The sequence below is a fragment of the Bufo gargarizans genome, chromosome 4, assembly GCF_014858855.1.
Source record: "Bufo gargarizans isolate SCDJY-AF-19 chromosome 4, ASM1485885v1, whole genome shotgun sequence".
In the NCBI taxonomy this organism is placed as follows: domain Eukaryota; kingdom Metazoa; phylum Chordata; class Amphibia; order Anura; family Bufonidae; genus Bufo; species Bufo gargarizans.
In genome coordinates this window covers 386320823-386333615 of record NC_058083.1, presented here as the reverse complement: position 1 = coordinate 386333615, position 12793 = coordinate 386320823, and the positions used below count along the sequence as shown (strand labels likewise).

The 12793-nt window shown below is 45.9% G+C and overlaps 46 non-coding genes across 46 annotated transcripts; all 46 read left to right on the top strand.

Moving 5' to 3' along the window:
• Nucleotides 1–122: 122 nt before the first annotated feature.
• Nucleotides 123–238, top strand: LOC122937447. Its single transcript, XR_006389833.1, has one exon. It is a non-coding gene; the product is annotated as a U5 spliceosomal RNA (small nuclear RNA).
• Nucleotides 239–407: 169 nt separating this feature from the next.
• Nucleotides 408–520, top strand: LOC122936794. The gene has a single exon (XR_006389305.1). It is a non-coding gene; the product is annotated as a U5 spliceosomal RNA (small nuclear RNA).
• Nucleotides 521–692: 172 nt separating this feature from the next.
• On the top strand, nt 693–806 carry LOC122936746. The gene has a single exon (XR_006389260.1). It is a non-coding gene; the product is annotated as a U5 spliceosomal RNA (small nuclear RNA).
• A 171-nt stretch (nt 807–977) lies between these two features.
• Nucleotides 978–1092, top strand: LOC122936910. The gene has a single exon (XR_006389379.1). It is a non-coding gene; the product is annotated as a U5 spliceosomal RNA (small nuclear RNA).
• A 171-nt stretch (nt 1093–1263) lies between these two features.
• On the top strand, nt 1264–1379 carry LOC122936715. Its single transcript, XR_006389231.1, has one exon. It is a non-coding gene; the product is annotated as a U5 spliceosomal RNA (small nuclear RNA).
• A 116-nt stretch (nt 1380–1495) lies between these two features.
• On the top strand, nt 1496–1611 carry LOC122936672. The gene has a single exon (XR_006389189.1). It is a non-coding gene; the product is annotated as a U5 spliceosomal RNA (small nuclear RNA).
• A 171-nt stretch (nt 1612–1782) lies between these two features.
• LOC122936437 lies at nt 1783–1898 on the top strand. The gene has a single exon (XR_006388963.1). It is a non-coding gene; the product is annotated as a U5 spliceosomal RNA (small nuclear RNA).
• A 171-nt stretch (nt 1899–2069) lies between these two features.
• LOC122937446 lies at nt 2070–2185 on the top strand. The gene has a single exon (XR_006389832.1). It is a non-coding gene; the product is annotated as a U5 spliceosomal RNA (small nuclear RNA).
• A 171-nt stretch (nt 2186–2356) lies between these two features.
• On the top strand, nt 2357–2472 carry LOC122937445. Its single transcript, XR_006389831.1, has one exon. It is a non-coding gene; the product is annotated as a U5 spliceosomal RNA (small nuclear RNA).
• Nucleotides 2473–2643: 171 nt separating this feature from the next.
• Nucleotides 2644–2759, top strand: LOC122937444. Its single transcript, XR_006389830.1, has one exon. It is a non-coding gene; the product is annotated as a U5 spliceosomal RNA (small nuclear RNA).
• Nucleotides 2760–2930: 171 nt separating this feature from the next.
• On the top strand, nt 2931–3046 carry LOC122937443. Its single transcript, XR_006389829.1, has one exon. It is a non-coding gene; the product is annotated as a U5 spliceosomal RNA (small nuclear RNA).
• A 170-nt stretch (nt 3047–3216) lies between these two features.
• On the top strand, nt 3217–3331 carry LOC122936560. The gene has a single exon (XR_006389082.1). It is a non-coding gene; the product is annotated as a U5 spliceosomal RNA (small nuclear RNA).
• A 171-nt stretch (nt 3332–3502) lies between these two features.
• On the top strand, nt 3503–3618 carry LOC122937442. The gene has a single exon (XR_006389828.1). It is a non-coding gene; the product is annotated as a U5 spliceosomal RNA (small nuclear RNA).
• Nucleotides 3619–3789: 171 nt separating this feature from the next.
• LOC122937440 lies at nt 3790–3905 on the top strand. The gene has a single exon (XR_006389827.1). It is a non-coding gene; the product is annotated as a U5 spliceosomal RNA (small nuclear RNA).
• Nucleotides 3906–4078: 173 nt separating this feature from the next.
• On the top strand, nt 4079–4194 carry LOC122937439. Its single transcript, XR_006389826.1, has one exon. It is a non-coding gene; the product is annotated as a U5 spliceosomal RNA (small nuclear RNA).
• A 116-nt stretch (nt 4195–4310) lies between these two features.
• Nucleotides 4311–4426, top strand: LOC122937438. Its single transcript, XR_006389825.1, has one exon. It is a non-coding gene; the product is annotated as a U5 spliceosomal RNA (small nuclear RNA).
• Nucleotides 4427–4597: 171 nt separating this feature from the next.
• On the top strand, nt 4598–4713 carry LOC122937437. Its single transcript, XR_006389824.1, has one exon. It is a non-coding gene; the product is annotated as a U5 spliceosomal RNA (small nuclear RNA).
• A 171-nt stretch (nt 4714–4884) lies between these two features.
• LOC122937436 lies at nt 4885–5000 on the top strand. The gene has a single exon (XR_006389823.1). It is a non-coding gene; the product is annotated as a U5 spliceosomal RNA (small nuclear RNA).
• Nucleotides 5001–5171: 171 nt separating this feature from the next.
• LOC122936815 lies at nt 5172–5286 on the top strand. The gene has a single exon (XR_006389322.1). It is a non-coding gene; the product is annotated as a U5 spliceosomal RNA (small nuclear RNA).
• A 115-nt stretch (nt 5287–5401) lies between these two features.
• On the top strand, nt 5402–5517 carry LOC122937435. The gene has a single exon (XR_006389822.1). It is a non-coding gene; the product is annotated as a U5 spliceosomal RNA (small nuclear RNA).
• A 171-nt stretch (nt 5518–5688) lies between these two features.
• LOC122936559 lies at nt 5689–5803 on the top strand. The gene has a single exon (XR_006389081.1). It is a non-coding gene; the product is annotated as a U5 spliceosomal RNA (small nuclear RNA).
• A 116-nt stretch (nt 5804–5919) lies between these two features.
• On the top strand, nt 5920–6035 carry LOC122937433. Its single transcript, XR_006389821.1, has one exon. It is a non-coding gene; the product is annotated as a U5 spliceosomal RNA (small nuclear RNA).
• A 171-nt stretch (nt 6036–6206) lies between these two features.
• On the top strand, nt 6207–6322 carry LOC122937432. The gene has a single exon (XR_006389820.1). It is a non-coding gene; the product is annotated as a U5 spliceosomal RNA (small nuclear RNA).
• Nucleotides 6323–6493: 171 nt separating this feature from the next.
• On the top strand, nt 6494–6609 carry LOC122937431. The gene has a single exon (XR_006389819.1). It is a non-coding gene; the product is annotated as a U5 spliceosomal RNA (small nuclear RNA).
• Nucleotides 6610–6780: 171 nt separating this feature from the next.
• On the top strand, nt 6781–6895 carry LOC122936689. Its single transcript, XR_006389206.1, has one exon. It is a non-coding gene; the product is annotated as a U5 spliceosomal RNA (small nuclear RNA).
• Nucleotides 6896–7066: 171 nt separating this feature from the next.
• Nucleotides 7067–7181, top strand: LOC122936558. Its single transcript, XR_006389080.1, has one exon. It is a non-coding gene; the product is annotated as a U5 spliceosomal RNA (small nuclear RNA).
• A 116-nt stretch (nt 7182–7297) lies between these two features.
• On the top strand, nt 7298–7413 carry LOC122937430. The gene has a single exon (XR_006389818.1). It is a non-coding gene; the product is annotated as a U5 spliceosomal RNA (small nuclear RNA).
• A 171-nt stretch (nt 7414–7584) lies between these two features.
• LOC122937428 lies at nt 7585–7700 on the top strand. Its single transcript, XR_006389817.1, has one exon. It is a non-coding gene; the product is annotated as a U5 spliceosomal RNA (small nuclear RNA).
• A 171-nt stretch (nt 7701–7871) lies between these two features.
• Nucleotides 7872–7986, top strand: LOC122936557. Its single transcript, XR_006389079.1, has one exon. It is a non-coding gene; the product is annotated as a U5 spliceosomal RNA (small nuclear RNA).
• A 171-nt stretch (nt 7987–8157) lies between these two features.
• LOC122936699 lies at nt 8158–8273 on the top strand. Its single transcript, XR_006389215.1, has one exon. It is a non-coding gene; the product is annotated as a U5 spliceosomal RNA (small nuclear RNA).
• A 116-nt stretch (nt 8274–8389) lies between these two features.
• Nucleotides 8390–8505, top strand: LOC122937427. The gene has a single exon (XR_006389816.1). It is a non-coding gene; the product is annotated as a U5 spliceosomal RNA (small nuclear RNA).
• A 172-nt stretch (nt 8506–8677) lies between these two features.
• LOC122937426 lies at nt 8678–8793 on the top strand. Its single transcript, XR_006389815.1, has one exon. It is a non-coding gene; the product is annotated as a U5 spliceosomal RNA (small nuclear RNA).
• A 116-nt stretch (nt 8794–8909) lies between these two features.
• Nucleotides 8910–9025, top strand: LOC122937425. Its single transcript, XR_006389814.1, has one exon. It is a non-coding gene; the product is annotated as a U5 spliceosomal RNA (small nuclear RNA).
• Nucleotides 9026–9196: 171 nt separating this feature from the next.
• Nucleotides 9197–9312, top strand: LOC122937424. The gene has a single exon (XR_006389813.1). It is a non-coding gene; the product is annotated as a U5 spliceosomal RNA (small nuclear RNA).
• A 171-nt stretch (nt 9313–9483) lies between these two features.
• Nucleotides 9484–9598, top strand: LOC122936556. The gene has a single exon (XR_006389078.1). It is a non-coding gene; the product is annotated as a U5 spliceosomal RNA (small nuclear RNA).
• A 171-nt stretch (nt 9599–9769) lies between these two features.
• LOC122937423 lies at nt 9770–9885 on the top strand. The gene has a single exon (XR_006389812.1). It is a non-coding gene; the product is annotated as a U5 spliceosomal RNA (small nuclear RNA).
• A 171-nt stretch (nt 9886–10056) lies between these two features.
• On the top strand, nt 10057–10172 carry LOC122937422. Its single transcript, XR_006389811.1, has one exon. It is a non-coding gene; the product is annotated as a U5 spliceosomal RNA (small nuclear RNA).
• Nucleotides 10173–10343: 171 nt separating this feature from the next.
• Nucleotides 10344–10459, top strand: LOC122937421. Its single transcript, XR_006389810.1, has one exon. It is a non-coding gene; the product is annotated as a U5 spliceosomal RNA (small nuclear RNA).
• Nucleotides 10460–10629: 170 nt separating this feature from the next.
• LOC122937420 lies at nt 10630–10745 on the top strand. The gene has a single exon (XR_006389809.1). It is a non-coding gene; the product is annotated as a U5 spliceosomal RNA (small nuclear RNA).
• A 171-nt stretch (nt 10746–10916) lies between these two features.
• LOC122937419 lies at nt 10917–11032 on the top strand. Its single transcript, XR_006389808.1, has one exon. It is a non-coding gene; the product is annotated as a U5 spliceosomal RNA (small nuclear RNA).
• A 171-nt stretch (nt 11033–11203) lies between these two features.
• LOC122936688 lies at nt 11204–11318 on the top strand. The gene has a single exon (XR_006389205.1). It is a non-coding gene; the product is annotated as a U5 spliceosomal RNA (small nuclear RNA).
• A 171-nt stretch (nt 11319–11489) lies between these two features.
• Nucleotides 11490–11605, top strand: LOC122937416. The gene has a single exon (XR_006389806.1). It is a non-coding gene; the product is annotated as a U5 spliceosomal RNA (small nuclear RNA).
• A 171-nt stretch (nt 11606–11776) lies between these two features.
• Nucleotides 11777–11892, top strand: LOC122937415. Its single transcript, XR_006389805.1, has one exon. It is a non-coding gene; the product is annotated as a U5 spliceosomal RNA (small nuclear RNA).
• Nucleotides 11893–12062: 170 nt separating this feature from the next.
• Nucleotides 12063–12178, top strand: LOC122937414. Its single transcript, XR_006389804.1, has one exon. It is a non-coding gene; the product is annotated as a U5 spliceosomal RNA (small nuclear RNA).
• Nucleotides 12179–12349: 171 nt separating this feature from the next.
• LOC122937413 lies at nt 12350–12465 on the top strand. The gene has a single exon (XR_006389803.1). It is a non-coding gene; the product is annotated as a U5 spliceosomal RNA (small nuclear RNA).
• A 171-nt stretch (nt 12466–12636) lies between these two features.
• Nucleotides 12637–12752, top strand: LOC122937412. The gene has a single exon (XR_006389802.1). It is a non-coding gene; the product is annotated as a U5 spliceosomal RNA (small nuclear RNA).
• The last annotated feature ends 41 nt before the right edge of the window (nt 12753–12793 follow it).

Below are 12793 nucleotides of genomic sequence, written 5' to 3'. Positions count from 1 at the left end.
TTTTTAGTGGCCTCATTTGCATGTCTAGACCATGGACAGCCTACTCCTCCCAGGTGGTCTCCTTGATCCAATTGAGGTCCGAGGAGATGGCACCAAGAACCCAGGAAGCCCTTGCCCGATGTATACTCTGGTTTCTCTTCAGAACGTATAAATCTTTCGCCTTTTACTAAAGATTTCCGTGGAGAGGAGCAAAACTGAGTTTTTTGGCAATTTTTGCATGCTCCAGCTTGCTGGGGCTTCCTTGTTCAGGTTGAAAAACAGAATGTTCTTCTCTCTCTTGCAGGCTTTTTAGTGGCCTCATTTGCATGTCTAGACCATGGACAGCCTACTCCTCCAGGTGGTCTCCTTGATCCAATTGAGGTCCGAGGAGATGGCACCAAGAACCCATGAAGCCCTTGCCCGAGTGTATACTCTGGTTTCTCTTCAAAACGTATAAATCTTTCGCCTTTTACTAAAGATTTCCGTGGAGAGGAGCAAACTGAGTTTTTGGCAATTTTTGCATGCTCCGCTTGCTGGGGCTTCCTTGTTCAGGTTGAAAAAACAGAATGTTCTTCTCTAGCTCTTGCAGGATTTTTAGTGGCCTCATTTGCATGTCTAGACCATGTACAGCCTACTCCTCCCAGGTGGTCTCCTTGATCCAATTGAGGTCCGAGGAGATGGCACCAAGAACCCAGGAAGCCCTTGCCCGATGTATACTCTGGTTTCTCTTCAGAACGTATAAATCTTTCGCCTTTTACTAAAGATTTCCGTGGAGAGGAGCAAAACTGAGTTTTTGGCAATTTTGCATGCTCCAGCTTGCTGGGGCTTCCTTGTTCAGGTTGAAAAACAGAATGTTCTTCTCTAGCTCTTGCAGGATTTTTAGTGGCCTCATTTGCATGTCTAGACATGGACAGCCTACTCCTCCCCAGGTGGTCTCCTTGATCCAATTGAGGTCCGAGGAGATGGCACCAAGAACCCAGGAAGCCCTTGCTCAATGTATACTCTGGTTTCTCTTCAGAACATATAAATCTTTCGCCTTTACTAAAGATTTCCGTGGAGAGGAAGCAAAACTGAGTTTTTGGCAATTTTTGCATGCTCCAGCTTGCTGGGGCTTCCTTGTTCAGGTTGAAAAACAGAATGTTCTTGTCTAGCTCTTGCAGGCTTTTTAGTGGCCTCATTTGCATGTCTAGACCATGGACAGCCTACTCCTCCCAGGTGGTCTCCTTGATCCAATTGAGGTCCGAGGAGATGGCACCAAGAACCCATGAAGCCCTTGCCTGATGTATACTCTGGTTTCTCTTCAGAACGTATTAATCTTTCGTCTTTTACTAAAGATTTCCGTGGAGAGGAGCAAAACTGAGTTTTTTGGCAATTTTTGCATGCTCCAGCTTGCTGGGGCTTCCTTGTTCAGGTTGAAAAACAGAATGTTTGTCTCTGGCTCTTGCAGGATTTTTAGTGGCCTCAATTGCATGTCTAGAACATAGCACCAAGAACTCAGGAAGCCCTTGCCCGATGTATACTCTGGTTTCTCTTCAGAACGTATAAATCTTTCGCCTTTTACTAAAGATTTCCGCGGAGAGGAGCAAAACGGAGTTTTTTGGCAATTTTTGCATGCTCCAGCTTGCTGGGGCTTCCTTGTTCAGGTTGAAAAACAGAATGTTCTTCTCTAGCTCTTGCAGGATTTTTAGTGGCCTCATTTGCATGTCTAGACCATGGACAGCCTACTCCTCCCAGGTAGTCTCCTTGATCCAATTGAGCTCCGAGGAGATGGCACCAAGAACCCAGGAAGCCCTTGCCTGATGTATACTCTGGTTTCTCTTCAGAACGTATAAATCTTTCGCCTTTTACTAAAGATTTCCGTGGAGAGAAGCAAAACTGAGTTTTTTGGCAATTTTTGCATGCTCCAGCTTGCTGGGGCTTCCTTGTTCAGGTTGAAAAACAGAATGTTCTTGTCTAGCTCTTGCAGGCTTTTTAGTGGCCTCATTTGCATGTCTAGACCATGGACAGCCTACTCCTCCCAGGTGGTCTCCTTGATCCAATTGAGGTCCGAGGAGATGGCACCAAGAACCCAGGAAGCCCTTGCCCGATGTATACTCTGGTTTCTCTTCAGAACGTATAAATCTTTCGCCTTTTACTAAAGATTTCCGTGGAGAGGAGCAAAACTGAGTTTTTTGGCAATTTTTGCATGCTCCAGCTTGCTGGGGCTTCCTTGTTCAGGTTGAAAAACAGAATGTTCTTCTCTAGCTCTTGCAGGATTTTTAGTGGCCTCATTTGCATGTCTAGACCATGGACAGCCTACTCCTCCCAGGTGGTCTCCTTGATCCAATTGAGGTCCGAGGAGATGGCACCAAGAACCCAGGAAGCCCTTGCCCGATGTATACTCTGGTTTCTCTTCAGAACGTATAAATCTTTCGCCTTTTACTAAAGATTTCCGTGGAGAGGAGCAAAACTGAGTTTTTTGGCAATTTTTGCATGCTCCAGCTTGCTGGGGCTTCCTTGTTCAGGTTGAAAAACAGAATGTTCTTCTCTAGCTCTTGCAGGATTTTTAGTGGCCTCATTTGCATGTCTAGACCATGGACAGCCTACTCCTCCCAGGTGGTCTCCTTGATCCAATTGAGGTCCGAGGAGATGGCACCAAGAACCCAGGAAGCCCTTGCCCGATGTATACTCTGGTTTCTCTTCAGAACGTATAAATCTTTCGCCTTTTACTAAAGATTTCCGTGGAGAGGAGCAAAACTGAGTTTTTTGGCAATTTTTGCATGCTCCAGCTTGCTGGGGCTTCCTTGTTCAGGTTGAAAAACAGAATGTTCTTCTCTAGCTCTTGCAGGATTTTTAGTGGCCTCATTTGCATGTCTAGACCATGGACAGCCTACTCCTCCCAGGTGGTCTCCTTGATCCAATTGAGGTCCGAGGAGATGGCACCAAGAACCCAGGAAGCCCTTGCCCGATGTATACTCTGGTTTCTCTTCAGAACGTATAAATCTTTCGCCTTTTACTAAAGATTTCCGTGGAGAGGAGCAAAACTGAGTTTTTTGGCAATTTTTGCATGCTCCAGCTTGCTGGGGCTTCCTTGTTCAGGTTGAAAAACAGAATGTTCTTCTCTAGCTCTTGCAGGCTTTTTAGTGGCCTCATTTGCATGTCTAGAACATGGACAGCCTACTCCTCCAGGTGGTCTCCTTGATCCAATTGAGGTCCGAGGAGATGGCACCAAGAACCCAGGAAGCCCTTGCCCGATGTATACTCTGGTTTCTCTTCAGAACGTATAAATCTTTCGCCTTTTACTAAAGATTTCCGTGGAGAGGAGCAAAACTGAGTTTTTGGCAATTTTTGCATGCTCCAGCTTGCTGGGGCTTCCTTGTTCAGGTTGAAAAACAGAATGTTCTTCTCTAGCTCTTGCAGGCTTTTTAGTGGCCTCATTTGCATGTCTAGACCATGGACAGCCTACTCCTCCCAGGTGGTCTCCTTGATCCAATTGAGGTCCGAGGAGATGGCACCAAGAACCCAGGAAGCCCTTGCCCGATGTATACTCTGGTTTCTCTTCAGAACGTATAAATCTTTCGCCTTTTACTAAAGATTTCCGTGGAGAGGAGCAAAACTGAGTTTTTTGGCAATTTTTGCATGCTCCAGCTTGCTGGGGCTTCCTTGTTCAGGTTGAAAAACAGAATGTTCTTCTCTAGCTCTTGCAGGATTTTTAGTGGCCTCATTTGCATGTCTAGACCATGGACAGCCTACTCCTCCCAGGTGGTCTCCTTGATCCAATTGAGGTCCGAGGAGATGGCACCAAGAACCCAGGAAGCCCTTGCCCGATGTATACTCTGGTTTCTCTTCAGAACGTATAAATCTTTCGCCTTTTACTAAAGATTTCCGTGGAGAGGAGCAAAACTGAGTTTTTTGGCAATTTTTGCATGCTCCAGCTTGCTGGGGCTTCCTTGTTCAGGTTGAAAAACAGAATGTTCTTCTCTAGCTCTTGCAGGCTTTTTAGTGGCCTCATTTGCATGTCTAGACCATGGACAGCCTACTCCTCCCAGGTGGTCTCCTTGATCCAATTGAGGTCCGAGGAGATGGCACCAAGAACCCAGGAAGCCCATCGGGCAGATGTATACTCTGGTTTCTCTTCAGAACGTATAAATCTTTCGCCTTTTACTAAAGATTTCCGTGGAGAGGAGCAAAACTGAGTTTTTTGGCAATTTTTGCATGCTCCAGCTTGCTGGGGCTTCCTTGTTAAGGTTGAAAAACAGAATGTTTGTCTCTGGCTCTTGCAGGATTTTTAGTGGCCTCATTTGCATGTCTAGAACATAGCACCAAGAACCCAGGAAGCCCTTGCCCGATGTATACTCTGGTTTCTCTTCAGAACGTATAAATCTTTCGCCTTTTACTAAAGATTTCCGTGGAGAGGAGCAAAACTGAGTTTTTTGGCAATTTTTGCATGCTCCAGCTTGCTGGGGCTTCCTTGTTCAGGTTGAAAAACAGAATGTTCTTCTCTAGCTCTTGCAGGATTTTTAGTGGCCTCATTTGCATGTCTAGACCATGGACAGCCTACTCCTCCCAGGTGGTCTCCTTGATCCAATTGAGGTCCGAGGAGATGGCACCAAGAACCCAGGAAGCCCTTGCCCGATGTATACTCTGGTTTCTCTTCAGAACGTATAAATCTTTCGCCTTTTACTAAAGATTTCCGTGGAGAGGAGCAAAACTGAGTTTTTTGGCAATTTTTGCATGCTCCAGCTTGCTGGGGCTTCCTTGTTCAGGTTGAAAAACAGAATGTTCTTCTCTAGCTCTTGCAGGATTTTTAGTGGCCTCATTTGCATGTCTAGACCATGGACAGCCTACTCCTCCCAGGTGGTCTCCTTGATCCAATTGAGGTCCGAGGAGATGGCACCAAGAACCCAGGAAGCCCTTGCCCGATGTATACTCTGGTTTCTCTTCAGAACGTATAAATCTTTCGCCTTTTACTAAAGATTTCCGTGGAGAGGAGCAAAACTGAGTTTTTTGGCAATTTTTGCATGCTCCAGCTTGCTGGGGCTTCCTTGTTCAGGTTGAAAAACAGAATGTTCTTCTCTAGCTCTTGCAGGATTTTTAGTGGCCTCATTTGCATGTCTAGACCATGGACAGCCTACTCCTCCCAGGTGGTCTCCTTGATCCAATTGAGGTCCGAGGAGATGGCACCAAGAACCCAGGAAGCCCTTGCCCGATGTATACTCTGGTTTCTCTTCAGAACGTATAAATCTTTCGCCTTTTACTAAAGATTTCCGTGGAGAGGAGCAAAACTGAGTTTTTTGGCAATTTTGCATGCTCCAGCTTGCTGGGCTTCCTTGTTAAGGTTGAAAAACAGAATGTTTGTCTCTGGCTCTTGCAGGATTTTTAGTGGCCTCATTTGCATGTCTAGAACATAGCACCAAGAACCCAGGAAGCCCTTGCCCGATGTATACTCTGGTTTCTCTTCAGAACGTATAAATCTTTCGCCTTTTACTAAAGATTTCCGTGGAGAGGAGCAAAACTGAGTTTTTTGGCAATTTTTGCATGCTCCAGCTTGCTGGGGCTTCCTTGTTCAGGTTGAAAAACAGAATGTTCTTCTCTATCTCTTGCAGGCTTTTTAGTGGCCTCATTTGCATGTCTAGAACATGGACAGCCTACTCCTCCCAGGTGGTTTCCTTGATCCAATTGAGGTCCGAGGAGATGGCACCAAGAACCCAGGAAGCCCTTGCCCGATGTATACTCTGGTTTCTCTTCAGAACGTATAAATCTTTCGCCTTTTACTAAAGATTTCCGTGGAGAGGAGCAAAACTGAGTTTTTGGCAATTTTTGCATGCTCCAGCTTGCTGGGGCTTCCTTGTTAAGGTTGAAAAACAGAATGTTTGTCTCTGGCTCTTGCAGGATTTTTAGTGGCCTCATTTGCATGTCTAGAACATAGCACCAAGAACCCAGGAAGCCCTTGCCCGATGTATACTCTGGTTTCTCTTCAGAACGTATAAATCTTTCGCCTTTTACTAAAGATTTCCGTGGAGAGGAGCAAAACTGAGTTTTTTGGCAATTTTTGCATGCTCCAGCTTGCTGGGGCTTCCTTGTTCAGGTTGAAAAACAGAATGTTCTTCTCTAGCTCTTGCAGGATTTTTAGTGGCCTCATTTGCATGTCTAGACCATGGACAGCCTACTCCTCCCAGGTGGTCTCCTTGATCCAATTGAGGTCCGAGGAGATGGCACCAAGAACCCAGGAAGCCCTTGCCCGATGTATACTCTGGTTTCTCTTCAGAACGTATAAATCTTTCGCCTTTTACTAAAGATTTCCGTGGAGAGGAGCAAAACTGAGTTTTTTGGCAATTTTTGCATGCTCCAGCTTGCTGGGGCTTCCTTGTTCAGGTTGAAAAACAGAATGTTCTTCTCTAGCTCTTGCAGGATTTTTAGTGGCCTCATTTGCATGTCTAGACCATGGACAGCCTACTCCTCCCAGGTGGTCTCCTTGATCCAATTGAGGTCCGAGGAGATGGCACCAAGAACCCAGGAAGCCCTTGCCCGATGTATACTCTGGTTTCTCTTCAGAACGTATAAATCTTTCGCCTTTTACTAAAGATTTCCGTGGAGAGGAGCAAAACTGAGTTTTTTGGCAATTTTTGCATGCTCCAGCTTGCTGGGGCTTCCTTGTTCAGGTTGAAAAACAGAATGTTCTTCTCTAGCTCTTGCAGGCTTTTTAGTGGCCTCATTTGCATGTCTAGACCATGGACAGCCTACTCCTCCCAGGTGGTCTCCTTGATCCAATTGAGGTCCGAGGAGATGGCACCAAGAACCCAGGAAGCCCTTGCCCGATGTATACTCTGGTTTCTCTTCAGAACGTATAAATCTTTCGCCTTTTACTAAAGATTTCCGTGGAGAGGAGCAAAACTGAGTTTTTTGGCAATTTTGCATGCTCCAGCTTGCTGGGGCTTCCTTGTTCAGGTTGAAAAACAGAATGTTCTTCTCTAGCTCTTGCAGGATTTTTAGTGGCCTCATTTGCATGTCTAGAACATGGACAGCCTACTCCTCCCAGGTGGTCTCCTTGATCCAATTGAGGTCCGAGGAGATGGCACCAAGAACCCAGGAAGCCCTTGCCCGATGTATACTCTGGTTTCTCTTCAGAACGTATAAATCTTTCGCCTTTTACTAAAGATTTCCGTGGAGAGGAGCAAAACTGAGTTTTTGGCAATTTTTGCATGCTCCAGCTTGCTGGGGCTTCCTTGTTAAGGTTGAAAAACAGAATGTTTGTCTCTGGCTCTTGCAGGATTTTTAGTGGCCTCATTTGCATGTCTAGAACATAGCACCAAGAACCCAGGAAGCCCTTGCCCGATGTATACTCTGGTTTCTCTTCAGAACGTATAAATCTTTCGCCTTTTACTAAAGATTTCCGTGGAGAGGAGCAAAACTGAGTTTTTTGGCAATTTTTGCATGCTCCAGCTTGCTGGGGCTTCCTTGTTCAGGTTGAAAAACAGAATGTTCTTCTCTAGCTCTTGCAGGATTTTTAGTGGCCTCATTTGCATGTCTAGAACATGGACAGCCTACTCCTCCCAGGTGGTCTCCTTGATCCAATTGAGGTCCGAGGAGATGGCACCAAGAACCCAGGAAGCCCTTGCCCGATGTATACTCTGGTTTCTCTTCAGAACGTATAAATCTTTCGCCTTTTACTAAAGATTTCCGTGGAGAGGAGCAAAACTGAGTTTTTTGGCAATTTTTGCATGCTCCAGCTTGCTGGGGCTTCCTTGTTCAGGTTGAAAAACAGAATGTTCTTCTCTAGCTCTTGCAGGATTTTTAGTGGCCTCATTTGCATGTCTAGACCATGGACAGCCTACTCCTCCCAGGTGGTCTCCTTGATCCAATTGAGGTCCGAGGAGATGGCACCAAGAACCCAGGAAGCCCTTGCCCGATGTATACTCTGGTTTCTCTTCAGAACGTATAAATCTTTCGCCTTTTACTAAAGATTTCCGTGGAGAGGAGCAAAACTGAGTTTTTGGCAATTTTTGCATGCTCCAGCTTGCTGGGGCTTCCTTGTTCAGGTTGAAAAACAGAATGTTCTTCTCTAGCTCTTGCAGGATTTTTAGTGGCCTCATTTGCATGTCTAGACCATGGACAGCCTACTCCTCCCAGGTAGTCTCCTTGATCCAATTGAGGTCCGAGGAGATGGCACCAAGAACCCAGGAAACCCTTGCCCGATGTATACTCTGGTTTCTCTTCAGAACGTATAAATCTTTCGCCTTTTACTAAAGATTTCCGTGGAGAGGAGCAAAACTGAGTTTTTTGGCAATTTTAGCATGCTCCAGCTTGCTAGGGCTTCCTTGTTAAGGTTGAAAAACAGAATGTTTGTCTCTGGCTCTTGCAGGATTTTTAGTGGCCTCATTTGCATGTCTAGAACATAGCACCAAGAACCCAGGAAGCCCTTGCCCGATGTATACTCTGGTTTCTCTTCAGAACGTATAAATCTTTCGCCTTTTACTAAAGATTTCCGTGGAGAGGAGCAAAACTGAGTTTTTTGGCAATTTTTGCATGCTCCAGCTTGCTGGGGCTTCCTTGTTCAGGTTGAAAAACAGAATGTTCTTCTCTAGCTCTTGCAGGCTTTTTAGTGGCCTCATTTGCATGTCTAGAACATGGACAGCCTACTCCTCCCAGGTGGTCTCCTTGATGCCAATTGAGGTCCGAGGAGATGGCACCAAGAACCCAGGAAGCCCTTGCCCGATGTATACTCTGGTTTCTCTTCAGAACGTATAAATCTTTCGCCTTTTACTAAAGATTTCCGTGGAGAGGAGCAAAACTGAGTTTTTTGGCAATTTTTGCATGCTCCAGCTTGCTGGGGCTTCCTTGTTAAGGTTGAAAAACAGAATGTTTGTCTCTGGCTCTTGCAGGATTTTTAGTGGCCTCATTTGCATGTCTAGAACATAGCACCAAGAACCCAGGAAGCCCTTGCCCGATGTATACTCTGGTTTCTCTTCAGAACGTATAAATCTTTCGCCTTTTACTAAAGATTTCCGTGGAGAGGAGCAAAACTGAGTTTTTTGGCAATTTTTGCATGCTCCAGCTTGCTGGGGCTTCCTTGTTCAGGTTGAAAAACAGAATGTTCTTCTCTAGCTCTTGCAGGATTTTTAGTGGCCTCATTTGCATGTCTAGACCATGGACAGCCTACTCCTCCCAGGTGGTCTCCTTGATCCAATTGAGGTCCGAGGAGATGGCACCAAGAACCCAGGAAGCCCTTGCCCGATGTATACTCTGGTTTCTCTTCAGAACGTATAAATCTTTCGCCTTTTACTAAAGATTTCCGTGGAGAGGAGCAAAACTGAGTTTTTTGGCAATTTTTGCATGCTCCAGCTTGCTGGGGCTTCCTTGTTCAGGTTGAAAAACAGAATGTTCTTCTCTAGCTCTTGCAGGCTTTTTAGTGGCCTCATTTGCATGTCTAGACCATGGACAGCCTACTCCTCCCAGGTGGTCTCCTTGATCCAATTGAGGTCCGAGGAGATGGCACCAAGAACCCAGGAAGCCCTTGCCCGATGTATACTCTGGTTTCTCTTCAGAACGTATAAATCTTTCGCCTTTTACTAAAGATTTCCGTGGAGAGGAGCAAAACTGAGTTTTTGGCAATTTTTGCATGCTCCAGCTTGCTGGGGCTTCCTTGTTCAGGTTGAAAAACAGAATGTTCTTCTCTAGCTCTTGCAGGATTTTTAGTGGCCTCATTTGCATGTCTAGACCATGGACAGCCTACTCCTCCCAGGTGGTCTCCTTGATCCAATTGAGGTCCGAGGAGATGGCACCAAGAACCCAGGAAGCCCTTGCCCGATGTATACTCTGGTTTCTCTTCAGAACGTATAAATCTTTCGCCTTTTACTAAAGATTTCCGTGGAGAGGAGCAAAACTGAGTTTTTTGGCAATTTTTGCATGCTCCAGCTTGCTGGGGCTTCCTTGTTCAGGTTGAAAAACAGAATGTTCTTCTCTAGCTCTTGCAGGATTTTTAGTGGCCTCATTTGCATGTCTAGACCATGGACAGCCTACTCCTCCCAGGTGGTCTCCTTGATCCAATTGAGGTCCGAGGAGATGGCACCAAGAACCCAGGAAGCCCTTGCCCGATGTATACTCTGGTTTCTCTTCAGAACGTATAAATCTTTCGCCTTTTACTAAAGATTTCCGTGGAGAGGAGCAAAACTGAGTTTTTTGGCAATTTTTGCATGCTCCAGCTTGCTGGGGCTTCCTTGTTCAGGTTGAAAAACAGAATGTTCTTCTCTAGCTCTTGCAGGCTTTTTAGTGGCCTCATTTGCATGTCTAGACCATGGACAGCCTACTCCTCCCAGGTGGTCTCCTTGATCCAATTGAGGTCCGAGGAGATGGCACCAAGAACCCAGGAAGCCCTTGCCCGATGTATACTCTGGTTTCTCTTCAGAACGTATAAATCTTTCGCCTTTTACTAAAGATTTCCGTGGAGAGGAGCAAAACTGAGTTTTTTGGCAATTTTTGCATGCTCCAGCTTGCTGGGGCTTCCTTGTTCAGGTTGAAAAACAGAATGTTCTTCTCTAGCTCTTGCAGGCTTTTTAGTGGCCTCATTTGCATGTCTAGAACATGGACAGCCTACTCCTCCAGGTGGTCTCCTTGATCCAATTGAGGTCCGAGGAGATGGCACCAAGAACCCAGGAAGCCCTTGCCCGATGTATACTCTGGTTTCTCTTCAGAACGTATAAATCTTTCGCCTTTTACTAAAGATTTCCGTGGAGAGGAGCAAAACTGAGTTTTTTGGCAATTTTTGCATGCTCCAGCTTGCTGGGGCTTCCTTGTTCAGGTTGAAAAACAGAATGTTCTTCTCTAGCTCTTGCAGGATTTTTAGTGGCCTCATTTGCATGTCTAGACCATGGACAGCCTACTCCTCCCAGGTGGTCTCCTTGATCCAATTGAGGTCCGAGGAGATGGCACCAAGAACCCAGGAAGCCCTTGCCCGATGTATACTCTGGTTTCTCTTCAGAACGTATAAATCTTTCGCCTTTTACTAAAGATTTCCGTGGAGAGGAGCAAAACTGAGTTTTTTGGCAATTTTTGCATGCTCCAGCTTGCTGGGGCTTCCTTGTTCAGGTTGAAAAACAGAATGTTCTTCTCTAGCTCTTGCAGGATTTTTAGTGGCCTCATTTGCATGTCTAGACCATGGACAGCCTACTCCTCCCAGGTGGTCTCCTTGATCCAATTGAGGTCCGAGGAGATGGCACCAAGAACCCAGGAAGCCCTTGCCCGATGTATACTCTGGTTTCTCTTCAGAACGTATAAATCTTTCGCCTTTTACTAAAGATTTCCGTGGAGAGGAGCAAAACTGAGTTTTTTGGCAATTTTGCATGCTCCAGCTTGCTGGGGCTTCCTTGTTCAGGTTGAAAAACAGAATGTTCTTCTCTAGCTCTTGCAGGATTTTTAGTGGCCTCATTTGCATGTCTAGACCATGGACAGCCTACTCCTCCCAGGTGGTCTCCTTGATCCAATTGAGGTCCGAGGAGATGGCACCAAGAACCCAGGAAGCCCTTGCCCGATGTATACTCTGGTTTCTCTTCAGAACGTATAAATCTTTCGCCTTTTACTAAAGATTTCCGTGGAGAGGAGCAAAACTGAGTTTTTTGGCAATTTTTGCATGCTCCAGCTTGCTGGGGCTTCCTTGTTCAGGTTGAAAAACAGAATGTTCTTCTCTAGCTCTTGCAGGCTTTTTAGTGGCCTCATTTGCATGTCTAGACCATGGACAGCCTACTCCTCCCAGGTGGTCTCCTTGATCCAATTGAGGTCCGAGGAGATGGCACCAAGAACCCAGGAAGCCCTTGCCCGATGTATACTCTGGTTTCTCTTCAGAACGTATAAATCTTTCGCCTTTTACTAAAGATTTCCGTGGAGAGGAGCAAAACTGAGTTTTTTGGCAATTTTTGCATGCTCCAGCTTGCTGGGGCTTCCTTGTTCAGGTTGAAAAACAGAATGTTCTTCTCTAGCTCTTGCAGGATTTTTAGTGGCCTCATTTGCATGTCTAGACCATGGACAGCCTACTCCTCCAGGTGGTCTCCTTGATCCAATTGAGGTCCGAGGAGATGGCACCAAGAACCCAGGAAGCCCTTGCCCGATGTATACTCTGGTTTCTCTTCAGAACGTATAAATCTTTCGCCTTTTACTAAAGATTTCCGTGGAGAGGAGCAAAACTGAGTTTTTTGGCAATTTTTGCATGCTCCAGCTTGCTGGGGCTTCCTTGTTCAGGTTGAAAAACAGAATGTTCTTCTCTAGCTCTTGCAGGATTTTTAGTGGCCTCATTTGCATGTCTAGACCATGGACAGCCTACTCCTCCCAGGTGGTCTCCTTGATCCAATTGAGGTCCGAGGAGATGGCACCAAGAACCCAGGAAGCCCTTGCCCGATGTATACTCTGGTTTCTCTTCAGAACGTATAAATCTTTCGCCTTTTACTAAAGATTTCCGTGGAGAGGAGCAAAACTGAGTTTTTTGGCAATTTTTGCATGCTCCAGCTTGCTGGGGCTTCCTTGTTCAGGTTGAAAAACAGAATGTTCTTCTCTAGCTCTTGCAGGCTTTTTAGTGGCCTCATTTGCATGTCTAGACCATGGACAGCCTACTCCTCCCAGGTGGTCTCCTTGATCCAATTGAGGTCCGAGGAGATGGCACCAAGAACCCAGGAAGCCCTTGCCCGATGTATACTCTGGTTTCTCTTCAGAACGTATAAATCTTTCGCCTTTTACTAAAGATTTCCGTGGAGAGGAGCAAAACTGAGTTTTTTGGCAATTTTTGCATGCTCCAGCTTGCTGGGGCTTCCTTGTTCAGGTTGAAAAACAGAATGTTCTTCTCTAGCTC